Genomic DNA, 19,846 nt, shown 5'->3' with positions numbered 1-19,846 from the left:
TTCCTTGTTCCAGATCTCTACTTCTAAGCCCCACCCCATCTTCTGCCTCCAGCTCTAATCTTTGGCTTGATTGCTGACACTGACTCCATCTCTGACCACTAGACATGAGCACCATTGCTTTGTCCTTTAGATCTGGACACCAACATCCCACTCTATTCTGACAAGCCCAAATATAAAGGCCAATACAGTTCCCACTAACTTCACTGTGTAGCTTTAGGCATATTATATCAGTTCCTATGCTCTGAAACAAATGATGTTGTGGATATTTTGTGGCTGCATTAGACCTGAAAACACATTCTAATGGTTTCAGATAGAGCCAGAGAATCTCCAACTTATACCTGCAATCACTTACTTACATGTTGAATTCAAGGAGGCTACATAAAATTATTCCTATGTATCAATCACTTGCATGGTTAGGGAACAAACTCTTATTAGAAGATTTAAATTACTTTAATCAGCAGTGAAAAGTCTGAGAGGGGTAGTAGCCATGTTGGTCTACATCTCCAAAAATATGAGGAGTCCTGTGGCACCTTAGGCTATGACATTATTCTGAAATAACATAGTCCGCAAGCAGTTATTTCAACATAATGTCATAATAATGTTGAGCTGGAGGACTGCTTACTCCAACTCCTGTAACCCTCATTTCACGAGGAGTAAGGGAAGTTGGGAGAAGAGTGCTCTATCTCAAAATAACTGCTGTGTAGACAGTGTCAAAAATCAAAATAAGCTATTTCAACTTAAGCTAGGCAATTAGCATAGCTCAAGTTGCATAGCTTATTTTGAGTTTAGCCCTGTCGTGCAGACATGACCTAAGAAACTAACACATTCATTCGGGCATAAGCTTCTGTGGGAAAAGCCACTTCTTCAGGTGAATTGAAATGGAAGTTATAGAAGCAGGGGTATGTATATAAAGGAAGAAGTCGTTCATGTTAATGAAGTAGTCAAGTCAGGGTGGAAGTGGGTCATTCAAGGCATGTGGTGTGGAGATGTGAATATCAAGAGAAGGGAAACTGCCTTTGTAATGCTTTAACTAAGATCCTTATTCAGTCTTACGCTGAGAGTGTTGAATTTGCAAATGAATTCCAGTTCAACGTCTCTCTTTGTAATAGAGGGTTGAAATTCTTTTTGTACAAGGATGGCTACTTTCAACTCCATTACTGAATGTCCAGGAAGGTTAAAGTGTTCCCCTACAGGTTTCTGTGTGTTTCCTTTCCTGATGTCTGATTTGTGTTCATTTATCCTTTGGCATAGGGACTGTCTGACATGGCCAATATACAAGGCAGAGGGGCACAAATGGCACTGGATGGCATAGATCATGTTAGTGGATGTGCAGAAGGATAATCAGTAGTGGCTCACATAAAATAAATCTTAATCTAATACAAAATAACTCCTGCAACACTGCTAGCTGTGTTAATCCTTCCAGATTGTTTATTTTTATGTGCTGCATTGAAGTTGCTGAGTAGGTGAAATTAAGTTCCTTTATCATCTTTATTACATCAGTTAAGCCCATAAAGACAGGCAGACAAATCCCATTGCTAACTTTGTACTTTTTGCTCTTGACACTTGTGTTTACGGTTAATGAATTTTTTCTGCTTGCAGTATTTTCTAACAGACTGAAATGATTTCTGAAGCAAGAAGCTCCAAGAGGCACTGAGCAGCTTAAACACTCGTTCTTCAAAACCCAAATACTCTGGATGTCCACAATCCCATTGATGAGCTCCTCATGGCTCTTTTCAGGCACAAACCACACCAGGTGGGTACATCACATTTGAAATGTCAGCATTCAAGGAAATGGCACTACTTGCTATTGTCACGGCCTGAAAGGTGCTATGCACCATCAATATGATTACGGCATATTGTCCAACAGAGCAAAAGCATTGCGAGCAGTCAGGGAGGTGTTGTTGAGGGACTCAACACCATAGAAAATGTGTCCCTTCCTAATCACTTCTCCATTAGTCACTGCTCCACTAACGAACAATCAGGTGAAAAGGTTTGTGACAGGCCATTTCATATATCTCATGAAAATATTCTTATGATATGAATATTGCAGAACTGAAATACACTTTATGTGAAATACTTCCTGTGGCATGTCACTGGAAAGGTTATGCTGAATGTATATTCTATTAGTATGCATGTATCATTCCTATATTTGAAGTTAGAAATATGAAATATAAACCCATGTTACTAATGTAGTCAAGTAAAGGCCATTAATAATACTTAAGGAATTTAGGGTATGTCTAGACTGCATCCCTCTGTCAGCAGAGGGATGCAGATTAGGCAGGTCGACGTTGCAAATGAAGCGGGGATTTAAATATCCCGCGCTTAATTTGTATAAAAATGGCTGCCGTTTTTGCTGACTCAGCACTTTGTCAGAGAAAAGCGGCTGTCAAGAGGGGGATCTGTTGAGAAAAACGCCTTTTTCAACAGATCCCTTATGTCTCCTACAAGGAGGTTTACAGGATCTGGCGAAAAAGGCTTTTTTTCTTGACAGATCCCCCTCTAGACTGCTGCTTTTTGCCGACAAAGTCCTGAGTCAGCAAAACATGACGGCCATTTTTATGCAAATTAGGCTCCGGATATTTAAATTCCTGCCTCATCTGCAATGTTGACTTGCCTAATCTGCATCCCTCTGCCGACAGAGGGATGCAGTCTAGACATACCCTTAATGTCCCAACACTCAGGACAGTGATCTGTGAATATACCTCCTGTTAGCCTGGGAGGAGAGGCTGTGTGGATCTACAAAGACATGTGGCCATGTCACTGATGATCCATCTTGGACACTGTATTTTTTGACAAGAGCAGAGGGAAAGATTAGACTGTACACATAGGATTCCCACCTTTTGCAAAACATATGTAAGGGTGGGGAATGAAATGATCTAGGTTTCTGTATAGTGTAAGATGGATTTATCCAGGGTTCAGCTGGGTATCTGAGTAATAGAGACAGGTATCTCACAGTGCTGTTTTCAGTTACGGTCTGCAGCTTTTGGGGGCATGGCCCGGACCCAGTGTCTGTGTTGCATCTGACTAGCATGTCTGACTCAACAAGGCACAATACTAGGTGCCAGGGAAGTTGGCAGGGAAAGCAGGGTCAGTGGGGTCTCGGGATTTTGGGTGGTAGCACAGTCACAAGGTTTTCTCCACTTTGAACACATGCATTGCTATGCATGGTAGAGCTCCTCGTTGTTTATGAATGTAGGAAGGAAATGGCATGGGGAGGGGCAGGAAGGGAAGACAAACTCAAGATCTAATTCTCCTCTGGGAAAGAAGGAAAAACTGAGAAGTTATTCAAAACATGCAAACGAAACACTTCTCCACATTCACAGAACTATATGATTGAAATGTAAACTAAGGAAGCATTTGGGAAAATCCAGACTGGCAATAACAATACGATGATGATGGTTTGCTTAAAATATATTTATAGGTAGACTTGAAGGGCTAATCAAACATGCACTGAAAGACACTAAACATGGGGGGAGGAAGAGGGAAAGTTTTAACAATAAAATGTAAGGGCTAATGTTCCATCACAAACCATTCCTCCTAATGACGCCTCTCATCACAGGTCAGGGGATGTGACTGATACCAGAAGTTTCCCCTCACATTTAGGCAAAGTCCTGCTGTAGCACTGCCACCATTTGAAGTTCACTGTCACCCAAACTCATTTTGCTCCCATCTTTCTAGTAAAAAGGTATAGCAAGACAAACTATGAGCCCAAAGGTCAATAAACATCTGTAATAGCTTCTTTTAATCATTTAGCAATCATTATTGGATGCTCAGGTACTATGTGATCAGTCTGTTTAGAATAGAATCCTTTATAAACCATTTATAGATGGAAATTTAATGCAAACTATGACCAGACAATCTATCAAGGAGTGCTCCGGCAGACTTCTCGTCCACAAATCAGTGCTGGGAAGCCTGACTGGATCTTCCCATACAGGGAGAAAGGAGAAGAATGCACCTGGAAGATCTTAAGTTTGGTGGCCATGGATTCTAACTTGGAGTGTCAACATTGAAGTTTCACACCACCACCATCCCCCTTTTAAAAACTATCTCAGTCTAATAATTTTACCTCTGTGATAGCCTGAAATAATTTATTTTAAGACGATTCTGCCCAGTCATGAGCAACACACTTCTGCATGGGACATTTATGCTAGTTTGAAAAATCCTTTTTAAGCATCCAACTGCAGAATCTAGGTTTAAAGTTGTATGAGTGGACTTCAATGGGAGCATTGATAGGGTAAATTGTTATTTAGAATGAACGAGCAAGGGCACTGCAATCTGCCTCTATATTTCATTGATTAAACTGTATTAAAAACATATAATATAGATTAATTGAAAATATGTTGCATAAAGGTCTCATCAACATTAATTTGGAATACTCAGATGTAATTCTTTTTTTCTTCCATCACTCTCACCTGTAAACTTAGTCATCTTCATTACCATGAATCCCTATAGTGCTGGGATTAAAGCAAGGGTCTCAGACTCCCGGCCCAGGTGCCATCTGTGGCCTGCACACTTCCCCCGGCCAGCCCGTGAAATATTTTGAAAAGCTATTTAACCAGGCCCTTGCAGCTGCAGGCTCAGGAAAGGGGGTGAGAGGGGGTCAGTGTCACTGAGGGACTCACCTTCGCACACAACTCCCTGGTGCACCCAGACCCCCAGCACCCACACAATCCCAGCTGCAGAGGGTGTAACTAGGTCTGGGATGCTGCACTGGCTGCCTCCGCTGCGATGCAAACCACACTGGCCAGGGAGCCCAGGCTGACACACTTCTGCAGCCAGCAAAAGAGGGAGGATCCCCGTGCAAGGATGAGAATGTTAGCAGGAGGTTATGATTCCACTGCCAGGATGCAGATGTCAGTGGGAGGGGGGGACTTTTATAGTATCCTGGTTTCTGTCTGAGCTCTTGGACACAGGGAGAGTTGCTGTGAACTTGCACGTGCTTCATTGCCAACCCCAAGCATTCAACCCCACCTCCCAAAGAGAATGTCTTCTTGAAATTACAGATAAAAACACAGTTAAAGACCTTTATATTTGGCATCTAGCATTTGAGGTCTTTGGGCTGAACATGGGGCACCCTTTCTAGTTCTTTCCCATAAATCATGAGACTTGAAGGCCTTCTTTCAAAAAAAACATATTAAAAAAGGAGAGAGAGCTACAGAGAGAGACAGGAAAGAAAAAGAGGGTTGGGATTCTCTTCTAATGCCATGCACTAACAAACAAGCATAATATACTAGTCAGAGCAATAACAAATAAGAGCAGGTGTCAGGTTAGTTCCCACATCTGGCTTAATTCTAATATGGGGCTGCAACTTTCAGGGGAAAAAAAAAAACCAATTGTCAGGAGACTTGTGATCAAATCAGGAGAGCCGGCATTACTGAGATCCGGTCAGCTTCACAAAATGTGTTAATGGTTTCACAGCTTACGCATACGGCTCTGCACACACCTCCTGCACCCTGGGTCACTGGGATGTACTGACAAGGACATGGAACTAGCAGCAGGAAGCCACTTTAGCCTTGTTGCACTGCTGGTGGCGATGGCGGGGGCTCCCGGCAGGCTTTCAATCACCTTGAGGTAGCAGGAGGGGAGCAGCAGGGGGCAGCGGGCCGAGGGCAGGTGGGGGAGAGAGTGCATAGGCCAGATGGAGGTGCTTGGAGACACAGGTGGGGGGGCTGAATGTGTGACTCACGCCCTCCTGGAGCCCTGCCAGACAGAGGTGCCCACTAGAACAGTAGGAGGATTTGAGTACTGGCACTGGCCATAAAGTAAATCGAGTTTGAGATCTTGGATTAAAGGGTGCAATAAAAACCTCAAGAGAATAAAACAGTTTTGCCATTTTCTTTGAAAAAAAAAAAACACGGTGTTAAATCTACTGTCTGACAAGCCTTTCCAGAGCTTGAAGTTTTTGCTTCACTCCCCTAAATTGAGAATGTCACACATTCACCCATACAAAGCACACTGGCTCACAGTTTGTCAGTGGGAGCTTTACATGATTTTGGAAAAAGAAGGATAGTCCAAGAGCTATTGCTAGTTATGACAATAATTTAGGAATTGTGAAACCCTGGTTCAAGTCCCCACTCTGCAACAGCTGGACATGGAGCATGTAATAAGAACAGTCATACTGCCTCAGACCCATGGTTCAATTAGCACAGTATCCTGTCTTCCAACAGTGGCCAGTGAGAGATGTTTCAGAGAGAATGAACAGGGCAATTTGTCTACACATGTCTACACTACAAAGAAAAGTTGGAAAAAGATTTGCAAACTGCAATTTGCGTATCTTTTTCCAACTTTTCTTCCGAAAGAGGCTTTTCTGACATTTGGCCCATCTACACGGGGCAGGTGTTGGAAAAAAAACCTTCTTTTGGAACATCCCTTCTTCCTCGTAAAATGAGGTTTACACGAATGCCAAAAAACACATCTGCTTTTCCAAATTTTTTTCCAGAAAAGCAGACGCGTTCCTTGTACCAGAGCTATCCCAGAAAGCTCTGCAGTGTAGACATAGCCTGAGTGATCAATCCATCTCCTGTCATCCGGTCCTAGCCTCCAGTAGTTGTAGGTTATGGGACACCCCAAGAATGGACCATTCCCATGTAATATCCATTGATGGACCCAGTTCTGTTTTTGAATCCAGTAATACTTTTGGCTTCACAATATCTCATGGGAAGGAGTTCCACAGGTTGACTGTGTGTTATCTGAAGTAGTACTTCCTTATATCTGTAATACTTCCCTCTTTGTGTTAAATCTGTTGCTTATTAATTTTATCAAATCATCCCTGGTTCTTGTGTTATATGAATGGGCAAATAGCACTCCTTTGTCACTTTCTCCATCCACATCATCCATGCTTTCATAGACCTCTGTCATCTCCCTCTCTCCTTAATCATTTCTTTTACAAGTTGAAAAGTCCCGGGGTTTTTTTTTTTTTTTTTTTCCATCTCTCCTCATTTGGAAGCTGTTCCAGACCCCTAAGCATTTTTGTTGCCCTTCTCTGTACTTTTTCAAATTCCAATACATCTTTTTTTTTTTTTTTTAAATAGATGAGGGCTGTGTCTAGACTGGCAAGTTTTTCTGCAAAATCATCTGCTTTTGCAGAAAAACTTGCCAGCTGTCTACACTGGCCGCTTGAATTTCCAGAAAAGCACTGACGATCTCATGTAAGATTGTCAGTGCTTTTCCAGAAATACTATGCTGCTCCCGTTCGGGCAAAAGTCTTTTTCCGAAAGACTTTTGCGCAAAAGGGCCAGTGTAGACAGCATAGTACTGTTTTCTGCAAAAAAGCCCTGATCGCGAAAATGGCGATCGGGGCTTTTTTGCGGAAAACCGCATCTAGATTGGCCACGGACACTTTTCCGCAAAAGGAAAAAGCATCCTGCCAATCTAGACGTGCTTTTCTGAAAATGCTTTTAACGGAAAACTTTTCTGTTAAAAGCATTTTTGGAAAATCATGCCAGTGTAGACGTAGCTGAGATGTGTACGGGTGTACCACAGATTTATAGAGCAGCATCATATTTTCTGTCACTGTCTATTCCTTTCCTAATGGTTCCTAACATTGTGGTTTGGTTTGGTTATTTTGACTGTGGTACACAATGAAAGGATGTTTTTGGAAAATGCCCCGCAATGATGCCACGATTTTTCTTGAGTGGGAGCAGCTAATTTAAGACCCATCATTTTGCACATATAATTGGGATTATGTTTTCCAATGTGCATTAATCAACAAGTAATTTAATTTGCCATTCACCCAGTATTCTTTGGATTCAGTTTTCTTGAGTAATTTTGTATCATCTGGACAATTTACCTCCTCACTATTTACCCTTCTCCAAACCATTTATATCTCATAGCCTTTCCATGCTTCAGTTGCCAACATGTATAATGAGGATAATAGTACTTCGCTACCTCACAGGGGTGATGTGTTAAAAAGTCTGAGGTGCTTAGACAATATAGTAATAGAAACTTCTAAAGAGCTTCTAATGTCGAGTTTGTGCATATAAACACCAGCAACCCATAACTCCGACAGCTGTACTAATTTTTGGCTGGAGTTAAAGGTTTTGGTCTTAGTCTAGATAATTCAGGACCCCATTACTAGAGGCAGTCTCTCTCTCTCTGCACCATGCTGATTATATAGCAAAACACGAAAATTATCAGGCTGGCACTCTCAGTATAAATGGAAGCAGAGTTTCTTGACTGGAATTCATTTCTCTCCTTGCTCCACATAGCCAGATTCTTTAACTTTTTAGGACAGACTGCAAAATCCTTCTTGGCTTGCAGATGTCATTTGCACAATGTCTAGCATAATGAAGTCCCAATTCACGACAAGGGCTCTTAGCTGCAACATTAATACACATTATACATAATAATGAGCAGTTTTTTTACTTTTTCCCATTTCCTTTTATGGTGTTTAAAGGTTTTTTTCTTTTTAATCTTGATACAAAATCCAAAAACTCTTGCATTTTCATTGGAAAGCTTTCTTTCACCTCTAATTGCTTTAAAGCTGTTGTTCTTATTCAGAATTGTTTTACATTTTTTAAAAATCACATGCAGATCATTGCAATGAACATTATTTGAAACCTCAGTGGGTCTTTCGGAATAAACTTTATTATGAATTTACATTTGAAGGTAATTAACATTGTAATGTCCTGGTTCCTGAGCACTAAGAAAATTGTAATTCTGTCTAATAAACTTCATGTAAACTAATGCAGGTAAGATCCCCATCCTTGTGTGTGTATTTATAGAGCATGCTAACAATATTGCCAATGAGTTTTTTTTCTCTACACACTGGGATGGGAAAAGTGTGTACTTAATGAACATTCAACATATTTAAGGTCACTGTAGCATTTACAGATCTATCACATTGCACACTGGAATTTCATAAACTTTGTCCTCGAGAGACTGACCAACCTTGTTTCCTTCTTGGTGAAGGTGAAGATTAATAGTGCTACCAGATTCTCCACTCAGACATGCTCAAGACAGGGGTGAATGTCATCAGAAAAAGAAGGACAAAATTTTGAGTTCCTTTGATATCTTGTTATGGGTGGAGGAAGGGGAGTGGCTATTCTCAGGCTGACTGTTAGTCCTTTACAAAAACAAACAAACAAAGAAAAAAAAACCCACACCGAAGAGAAGAAACTGGCAGTTTTGTGCTGAGCTTAGACACCGTGAAGAAAAGGGGGCTAAAGAATCTAAATACAAGCATGGGGCATAGAGTGAGAATGAAGAGGGCACAGGAGGAACCATATCTACCTTTTGTCAGCAAGGGTATGTCTACACTTCTCGCTTATTTTGAAATAAGCTATTCTGGAACAGTTATTCCAAAATAGCTTCTTTCGAAATAGCCCGTCTACTCTGAAGGGAAGCCTCAAAATTAGTCCACAGCACTTCCCTAATGTAGATGTATTATCACCATTTAGAGCCCGAGGAAGCACTGGGGAGGAATAACTTAGAATGGCCCAGGGGAGGGGCTATTCTGAAATAGCAGCAGTGGAGCACCTAATATAAGAGTTAATAATGTATAATTAAAAAACTAATTACACTGCCACACGTGACACTGGTCCACTGGAACCTCCCAGACTCATAAGTAGGAACCACATAAGAGTACATATCGAGGGACCAGAAGATGTAGATCTACACCAACACCATCTATTCTCTATCGCTGGCAGCGAATTACCTGGTGGTGCTGGTGGGTCTCACTTCCACCTCACCTTGCCCCTGCCTTAAAGGGTGGTCCTCATGACAGGGGCCCAATGTAGTGTTCATGAGAGTCCTTGCAGCTCTTGTACTCCTCCCCAAGTCTTTGTGATGTTGGTGGGACCAGCTGAAGCGCTCTCCACTGGAAGAACATCAATGGTCTGAGACCAGACTCCACATGAGGCCACAGTGCCTCCACCATGAGGAACTTGTGAAGGCACAGAAATGGAGTAACCCGAGTTCTTGACAGGAAATGTTTGCTGATATCAGAGAAGCAACAAGGTGTGTCTCAGCTAGGCAGTGGAGACAACACATGTGCTCATCATCACTAATGGTGAATGAGCAAGGACACAAGGGGCAGTTCTTGAATCCCAGGGTCCAGGGCATAATCCACTAAAGAGGTCAGGAGAGGCCCCAGATTAATTTATTTACAGAAGTTAAAAGGCGAAGAACTAAATAACTATCTACAATGGACTGTCATTCTCGTAAAAGCTATGAGTGCATAGAAAGGGTTCCAACTCTGACCATGCCACAACGGGGAACTGAGGACTCATTGTCCCATGCTGTCTCTTATAACTTGACTGGAGCATGTGACAATGTACGATGACTACAAGGGCCAATGGACCCTGCTACTGAAAAACGTCTGACTCCAGTGCACAGTGTGCTTACAAACCTGCTTGAAGAACAAATCTATCCCATCCCAGGATTAAGAGAAGTGGTGAGATTTCATTTCAAAGATTGTATTTTCTCTTCTATATCTCTAGGATACCTTAATTAAATCTCATTCTTTAATGAGACCTCAACCACATATCTTAGATTTTTAACTTTTTTATAAGTCAAATCAAATTGATCTAAGAAAGTAACATGGTTTGAGGATCCTTGTCTGGGATCTGCACTTTCATTAGACATTTTTGGGGGATCTGCAAGCAAAATAGATTTAAAACCACTTGCCTAAGAGGTTAAAAATAATATCTTCAAGAAATTATCTTTACTATTCTAAACCTTCCCCTTTTGGATCAATCCCCTCAAACAAGCAACCACACTCTTTAAAAGTTCCTTAAAGACAAGTGCATCTTTGGAAGTGTGAGAATTCACTAGTAGCTAACTCATTTGACAATTGATTATCATAAGTACATGCAATAGGAAACATTGGCAATTTGCTTTGTTCCTTGATATAACTGCTGAGCCTTAATTTTAGTCTGTGATAATTGCTTGAAAGATCATATTGCGAGTGTAGTATGCAACCAGAACGTTAGTAGTATCTGCATATGAGTAATGAACTGTTGATTGTTCATTAAATGGGGTTCTGGATAAATTAATACATTGTTTTGTTGATTGTTCAGAATAAGGAAGAATCCCAATTTGAAAAATATTATTCAAGTTGAAACTCAGGATTAAAAATTAATAAACTAAGGTTCCCTGAATTCAATAAAGGGGGCATTGTCCATTCTATACTGGCCCAACTGGCAAAACTAGTTTGTTAGGGTATGTCTACACTGCCACCCTAGTTCGAACTAGGGTGGCTAATGTAGGCATTCGAAGTTGCAAATGAAGCCCGGGATTTAAATATCCCGGACTTCATTTGCATCTTGCCGGGCGCCGCCATTTTTAAATCTCCCTTAATGCCGACTCCGTGCCCGTGGCTACAGGCGGCACAGAGTAGGTAGTTCGAATTAGGCTCTCTAATTCAAACTACCTGTACACCTCGTTCCACGAGGAGTAACGGTAGTTCGAATTAGAAAGCCTAATTCGAACTACCTACTCCGTGCCGCGTGGAGTCCGCACTAAGCGGGATTTAAAAATGGCGGTGCCCGGCAAGATGCAAATGAAGCCTGGGATATTTAAATCCCGGGCTTCATTTGCAACTTCGAATGCCTACATTAGCCACCCTAGTTCGAACTAGGGTGGCAGTGTAGACATACCCTTAGATTTCAGCTTTAAAATCCAACTGACACCTTGGAAAATTCATAAAAATTCGACCACTTCCATTGTTACAATATCTATTGCCATTCTGCATATTCGGGATTGGGTCTGGGGGGACTCTGGATGTTTAAATCAAATGTAATTATTTTGTACACAACAAACAATCTCTCATTACTTATCAGATAGTTGTTCCATTAAGTTCTTTAAAAAAAACCCACAGATAAACTGAGGAGCTGGTAAGAAATAATATTCCCTGGGAAGAAAATTAAGGTGAAAAAGGAATTCTGGAAAGCTGGAAGTTTCTCAAACAGACAATATTAAAGGCAGACCATTCCAATACTAAGGAAAGATGGGAAGACTAGAAAGAAGCCAATATAGCTCTTCCATCAGGAGCTCTTTAATGACCTGAAAATCAAGAAAGTGGAAACATGAACATATTGCTAATATTGAGTAAAAAAATGCACAGGTATGTAGGGTGAAAAAATTAGAAAGGGTAGGGCAGAAAATGAGTTACACATAAAAAGATGAAGAAGAAAGTGTAACTCCCACTACTTAGTGGGGAAGGAGGGCTAATAATGGACGACAACCAGTAGGCTGAGATATTTAATACGTTCTTGCTTTAATCTTTACTAAAAAGGATAAGTTCTGAACAGTTGTTTCACACAACCACAATTGATATTTAAAACATGGGGGGTTGGAAAACAAGCTGGGTTAGGGAAATAACATATTAACAAAAATTAGATAAGTTAGATGGATTCAATTCAGCAGGGCCTGATGAAATTTATCCTAGGGAACTAAAGGAAATAACTCCAGAAATCTTGAAACCATTAATGATTACCTTTGACAGCCCATGAAGGATCAGCAAGGTCCCTGAAGACTGAAGAAGGGCAAACATAGTATCTACTTTTAAAAAGGAGACTAAGAGGACCACAGGAATTATAGGCCAGTCAGCCTAACTATTACACCTTGGAAAGATACCAGAACGAGTTACTGAACAATCAATGAGTACCCTACAGGATACCAGGGTTATGAATAACAGCTATCATGGATTTGCCAAGAACAAATCATGCCAAACCAACGTAACAGGGTTACTGGCCTCAAACTGGCAGAAACCGTAGGCATATATATAGCTTGATTTTATTAAAGTTCTTGACAGCATCCTATGTGACATTCTCTTAAACAAACCAAGGAAATGTGTTCTAGATGAATTTCGTCTAATGCGGGTACATTACTGGTTGAAATACCATACTCAAAAGCAGGGCCATAACAATGGTGGGGCAAGTGTGGCGCTCAACCCGGACACATCATGATCAGGGGTGCAAAGACACAATGGCTGTGTCTACATTGGCACCCCTTTCCGGAAAAGGGATGCTAATGAGACCAGTCGGAATTGCAAATGCCGCGGGGGATTTAAATATCAGTCTTCAGATATGTTAAAGGCTGTTACAGGATAGTGATCAATTGTTTTCCATCTCCAAAGACTGTAGGAGAAGTAGTAATGGGATAATCCTCAGTAAGGGAAATTTAGTTTAGACATTATGAAGCTTTTTCTAACTTTAAGGATAGTTAAGCCCTGGTCTGTGCTTCCATGACAGGTCGTGGCATTCCCATCATAGAATCACAGAATCATAGAACACTAGAACTGGAAGGGACCTTGAGAGATCATCGAGTCCAGTCCCCTACCCGCACAGCAGGACCAAGAACTGTCTAGACCAGGGGTCTCCAAACTTTTCAGCCCGAGGGCCGCATTAACTATCAAACAGCAGTTCGGGGGCCGACTACACACTTGAGGTCCAAATAAAAAACAATCAAAACATGGATGTTGTTTTTAATTATTTATTTAATATTATTTTATTCAGTTATTATTTAATAACACATTCATACACCACACATGAACACCTGTATTAGTGTGAATGGTGAAATTGTTTCCTGGATGCCAAAATAGCAGACATTTCTGGCTTTAGATTTGTTGTCCCTAACATCAACAGTGACCTGAGATTATCATCGGACAAGTTTGTTCTCAAATTGTTCTTCACGTATTTCATTCTTGAAAATGTTTGTTCACACAGGTATGTTGTTCCAAAGATTGAAAGGTACCTTGATGCAAAAGTTTTGACATTAGGAAAGTCTTCCTTGGGCAAAAACTGGTAAAAACCCACCAGTCCTATTTTGAACTTGTCCCTAAGGAGGTCATTTGCTTGCAACTCAATGACTTCCAGCTGCAGTTCATCTGGGCAACTGGCCACATCTGCTTCAAATGGGTTTTGAAACAATCTCACTTCTTCTGCCTTTGAATCTAAAAAGGTCTCCACGGGCCGGATGAGAGGGCCTCGCGGGCCGCATCCGGCCCCCGGGCCGTAGTTTGGAGACCCCTGGTCTAGACCATCCCTGATAGATGTCTGTCTACCCTGCTGGAGATTCCAAAACCTCCCTAGGCAATTTATTCCCATGTTTAACCACCCTGACAGGCAGGAATTTTTTCCTAATGTCCAACCTAAACCTCTCTTGCTGCAGTTTAAGCCCATTGCTTCTTGTTCTATCCTCAGAAGCCCAGGAAAACAATTTTTCTCCCTCCTCCTTGACACACCCTTTTAGATACCTGAAAACTGCTATCATGTCCCCTCTCAGTCTTCTCCTTTCCAAACTAAACAATCCTAATTCTTTCAATCTTCCTTCATAGGTCATGTTCTCTAGACCTTTAATCATTCTTGTTGCTCTTCTCTGGACCTTCTCCAATTTCTCCACATCTTTCTTGAAATGTGGTGCCCAGAACTGGACACAATACTCCAATTGAGGCCTAATCAGCGCAGAGTACAGCAGAATGGAACTAAAGTTAACAGTTTTTACGTGCAGGTTGGACAAACACCTGTCAGTGATAGTCTAGATTTGGCTAGAGGTCCTTTCAAGATCCCATTAATCCCTCCATTTCTATGCTGCTATTCTGCCAGTGTCCAGTAGTTAATGCTTTGGTGAAAGAAGTATTCCTCCATCAACTGCTCACCTGGCCCGGCATGCAACGCCACACAAGGAAGCATGATTTCTTCTGGTTTTAATATCTGGTCATAATAAAATGAATGCTCATATTACTTAAAATGTATATTTTAAATAATTGATAAGTAAAAGTATGAAATGATATTGTGCTACATTTAATTACATTTACTGATATGCATCGTAATTTATTACTAAATACTAACAGAAATGACAAAAATCCACTTTTAATTTAAGTAACCCAATTAAGTGCTATTGCAATCAGAAAAGTTACCTAGAGGAAAAATGTGGAAACACAGAATACCATTTCTTCAATCGCTTCTCTATCATATTTGCTCAATTTGAAGTCACAAGATTAATTTTTTCTACCTGCCAGTATTACAAACTCAGCATAGGAGCTGAAGGGAGAAAAAAAAAACGGGCTCTATTCTGTCTTCTCCTGACATCTTCAGCAATAATAACAGGAATGGGCAGACACGATTAGCTAACAACTTAATAGACAATTAGAGAGGTGTGGGGCTTTTTTTGTTAATTTGTTTGTTTGTTTGTTTTTTGCCAGATTATTTCAATCAGATAAAACTTCAATTTAGAAAATAAATTGAATTTTTTTATTTTTGCAGTGAAAAAAGGCTTGTGAAATTCCCTTCAATTCTATTATAAAAAAACTGAAAATGCCGAAAATGAAACTGAAATTTTTAGTTTTGAGATCAATAAAATGTACCATTTCCCACACACTTTTCATTTAAAAGACTTCAGAAATTTTATTTTGTGTTGACCTAAAAGGATTTTCCTTCCCTATTTTTCAGAACTACCAGCAAACCAGAAAGAAAAGTCATGATGCAGAAAGTGGAATCAAACCCAGCTCACCTTTAATGCTGATCAGTATTCAAATCAGCTAAGACACAGAGTGGAATAGCTATATTGAATGGGCCATTTTTATCTATAACTAAATGTTCCTTCCTTACACTTCCTGGAATAGAGGAGATTCTATGTTGCATATCCCTGCTGAGGAAGCGTGAAATGCAGAAGAGCACCTACATGGAATTTCCATGGGATTCTGGCTCCACAGCTAGGGAGTAAGGCTGGGATCTGTTAGATTTTAATTTCCCTGTACCTGGAGGGAAACTAACACAACTGTAAGATTCAGAGTCTGCAATAATTTCTGCTGAATCTACTTTTACAGTGGGAGAGCAGCAGGCCTGAAAGCCAATGAAGTAGGTTCTGGCCTGCAATGGATTCACTACAGCTGGTACTAAAGTTGAAAATTATATTCTTCTTCCATGGGGAGGCAAATCTGACCCACTCCAAAAGCATTCACAAGGAAAAATGGTAAATGGAATGTCAGTTAGTTTCCAAGTCCCTACAGAGGAATAATGTTCATAGAGAGAAACTGGCCCATAGTTACTAGAATTGGCTGACATTTTCATATGAACAAAGGTTAATATTTGTCCAATTTCTTCCAAAACAAAATTTTTCAGATTTTTCTCCCATTTTTCAGGAAACTTCCTCTGCTCCCAACACACACATTCAGTCTCTCTGCGTGTCTCTTTTTGGTCCATGAAAGTTTTAGAACAATATGTGCCGTGCCCATACATATTTCTTTATAAAATGCTCATGGAAAATAATTGCCATTTTCCTGTCTGCTGTATGAGTCACTTTTTTTGGAACACAGAATTAACAGCTAAGTACTGCAGCCCCCTTACACATAAGTCGTGCTGTCACAGTGGCAATTTCAGGCCCTAAATGAGTAATTGTTTTGCTCCAGTCTGTTTGTATATGGAAATATGGAGATCTTGAGATGTAACCACAGCACAAGAAAGAAATATTTTCCAATCATAAGGACTAACCTAAAAGCACAACTATTACTCATCATCTCTTGGGAAAGAGAATGATTTTGTATCCCTCACAGACAAGTAGCTTCTTCACTGTTACATTTAGTACATATTAAAGGTAGTGGCTGGTCAATCAGTGGTATGCTGTCAATGCAGCAGGTAAACTCAACCCTGTACCCTGTATTTAGGGAAACTCTCCATTGGCAGCCACTTTCCCACCCACTGCCAGTTCTTGCTTATGGCAGTGCTTATTTCTTTTTGCTAGTAGCAGAACTTTATATTGATTAATACCAAATCTCCCCTGATTGCTTGCAGCCCCACAAAGCAAATCTCCCCTGATTGCTTGCAGCCTCCCCCTTCAGTTATCCCCCAGTTTAGCTAACAGTTATCCTCTCTGATCACTAGTCTGCCAGCTGTGGTAACAGCCCTTTTAACCATTCATGAATCAACACCAGGAAAACCCATGAAACAATACACAAACAAAACAGATTTGTCTGCAGATTTCTTGCAGATGTACAAAGCAGCTCAGAATACAATCCAAACACATTAATCGATCACACTGGAGCTTTCCAAAGTGCCACAATCTCCTTTTATTCCTGTTGCTGATTTTTTCCTTGTGATAGCAACAATTCCACAGACCATAGTAGGAGAATGTGCTTAATGAATTTTTTCATAAATTAAAGCCAGTTACCATCATTAATCTTTGTCTTCTAAAAATCTTCCTAGAAACTTCTCTACTTAATTTGACCATGGTTCCTTGGGTAAATGCATATGGGTATAATTACATTATTGCCAATTAATACTTAATACAGTAGTTTTAAAGCACCTTTCCCCTGAAGACCTCAAAGTGAATTTCAAATACTGGTTAAGTGCCAACCTCTCTGAGAGGAAAGGTTTTGAGGTTTTTAAATCCATTGTACTGTCAAGGAAACTAAAGCATGCATAGATTGAATAATCTTCCTGAGAGAACAGAGCAAATAAGTGGCAGAGCTAGGGATAAAATGAATACCTTCTTCACTTTCACACTTATGCTCAGACTGCTCAGCCATCTCCAGAAATTAGGATTCTGAAGAGACTTGAATTAGTTGTCTTAGTAAGCTATCATAAACACAGGCGCTGATTTCCATACCTCGCCCAGCAGGCACAAGTCCCACTGGTATCAGTGACGAGTTGCATGTGTACATTCTACTCTGATTGCCCCTTTTTTCTTCTTTGTATGCATACATGGCAGCAGCAAATTCTACTTTTCTAGTCCTCAGTGCCTCTTCTGAAATTGCACACTTCTTATGCACATACCATACATAAAAAGTACCATTAATGCATAAAATACATTATCTATGGAGAAAATATGAACCCTCTACGTTCCTTCTGCTAATGTACAAAAGCTATATGGAGACATGCCAACTGGTCTTTTCTTCATCAGTATGATCCAGTAGGAGAATGTTGTGCCATTGACAAAAGGTTTTATGTCTCAATCTTCAAGACAGAGACCTTTGAAAGGTCTCTTCACTACATTAAAAGAGGCTATTACTCATTTCATCTCCACAAAAATGGCAACATTTCAGAGCTCCAGTTTCAACATTGTCTGACTATCTCAAATAAAACCAGTTTTTGCCCTTCCTATTTAACAAATTCTCTCTCTAGTTGCTAGTTTCATTCCTATCTTTCTATTTCATGTCACAAGTTTAAAAATTCAATTTTGGAGCATTTTACCAAAAAAGAACATCTTGAACTTTACAATGTTTGTGCACAGAAATTTCTCTCTAAAGTCTGTGCCAAAAATGTCAAACAAACCATGTTTCCTCCGAGCCATAGGTGTGTAGCAGAGCATGGTTGAGATAAGGGCAAGCATTTGACTCATAGGATGTACATATTTGTCATGTCAATTATACACTGGATTATTTTTCTTCTAGATCAATGCAAAAATGTGTGATGGAATAGACAATCGATATGTAAAGAGACTTCAGTTTTAAGTCCTCTAGCAGCTTATAAATAATGGGTTTGCGATTTTTTTTAAGTCTGCAATATTCCTCAATATTATTATTTTGTCCTTACAAATTCTGACAGTTTCAAGATTGATGATATGCAGAGTCTGTTTTTATAGCTGGGCAAATGAAAAAATATTTGTTATAGTTTCCAAAAGCTGCATAAACAAGGAGGTTTTTTTTAACTGGAATGAGCCACAAATGCCTAGTGCTGGAAACCCTCCTTGGTCATAAGGACGTGTTCTCCAAGTGCACTGCATCCTCGTGTCAATTCCTGATTTGGAAGTCAAATTGGGGATGCAGAGCTGAGAAGTCAGTCAGCTGGAAATGCAAAGCACAGGTCTTGTGAGAAATTAAGCAGGTGGCAAAAAAGCTAATATTAGGTATGTGGTAGTCAGTCTTTACTCCTCCATGTAATTTCCTACCAATTGTGTTAACAATGGCATGTCCACGTGTTCTCTTCCATCTCCCTATTCCAGAAAATATCTACTGGTACCTTAACAAAAACCCTACATCCCCTACCTCCCTCTTCCCCCAAAGCCTCCTGTACGAGATTTTGCACTGTGCTTGGTTTCATTTTCTTCTGCATAGTGAAGGTAGTGAAAACCTGACATAACTCCTCTGCTGGGTATGCCTACAAGCATTAGGGAGTCTCCTGCAGGCCTGGAGCTGGCTCCTACTCTTTTGTTCCCCTACCCCCAATGCAGGGAGCATGACAGGGCCAACCAGCCATATACAAGGGAAAAGACAGAAAGCAAGGAACAAAACTCAATTAACATATGGAAGCCAATGCCAGCTGGTGTAGCATTTAGCAGCTCATGGGATGCCATATACCGCACTGAGGATTCCATGGAAATGTGGCTCCCTGTATTTGTGGAAGTGGCTCACTAAAATACGTTGCAGTGAATCACAGTAAGACAAAACTGTTTCCATTGAACATAGAGATGGTGAAAATGGAATAATCCATTGTAGAGAAATATGTTCATCAAAATAATTCACCACTACTGCTAGCTTCCAGCTGATGCATCAAAAAGAGATGCACAAAAATCGAAATGTAAAGATGGCCCTCTTTCCTGATTTCATACTGGTGGGGAAGAATAAAGCCAAACAAAGAGAGGAAAGGTGAAGAGATTTACCTTCAACTAGTACTTCCAATTTCTTCACATTGGCTGATGTTACATGTCGTATGAATGTAATGCCATTTATTCTTTCATGCTAAGTTTAAACTTAAGAATCATTATGGAAGTCTCTAAAAGTGTATGCTATTTACTCGAGAATCATATGACTCATGGCCTGGAGAAAACACTGTATTTTGGGAGAGGCAAGCATGCCTGGAATATTTTCCCCAAAGATGGCAATGATGGAACCAGATGCTCCCATCTCTTTGCATGGTTGGAAAGGAACAAAACACCTGTACCAATGGGCAAAGTGGGGGGAGAAGCA

At 40.4% G+C, this 19,846-nt stretch overlaps 1 protein-coding gene across 2 annotated transcripts in view; it reads right to left on the bottom strand.

Annotated features, from left to right (window-relative positions):
- GRID1 (glutamate ionotropic receptor delta type subunit 1) overlaps positions 1–19,846 on the bottom strand; it is a 1,054,628-nt gene that overhangs the window by 593,039 nt on the left and 441,743 nt on the right. The gene's annotated exons all lie outside the window — the stretch shown is intronic.

The sequence above is a fragment of the Pelodiscus sinensis genome, chromosome 8, assembly GCF_049634645.1.
Source record: "Pelodiscus sinensis isolate JC-2024 chromosome 8, ASM4963464v1, whole genome shotgun sequence".
In the NCBI taxonomy this organism is placed as follows: Eukaryota; Metazoa; Chordata; order Testudines; family Trionychidae; genus Pelodiscus; species Pelodiscus sinensis.
This window is presented reverse-complemented; position numbering and strand designations above follow the sequence as displayed.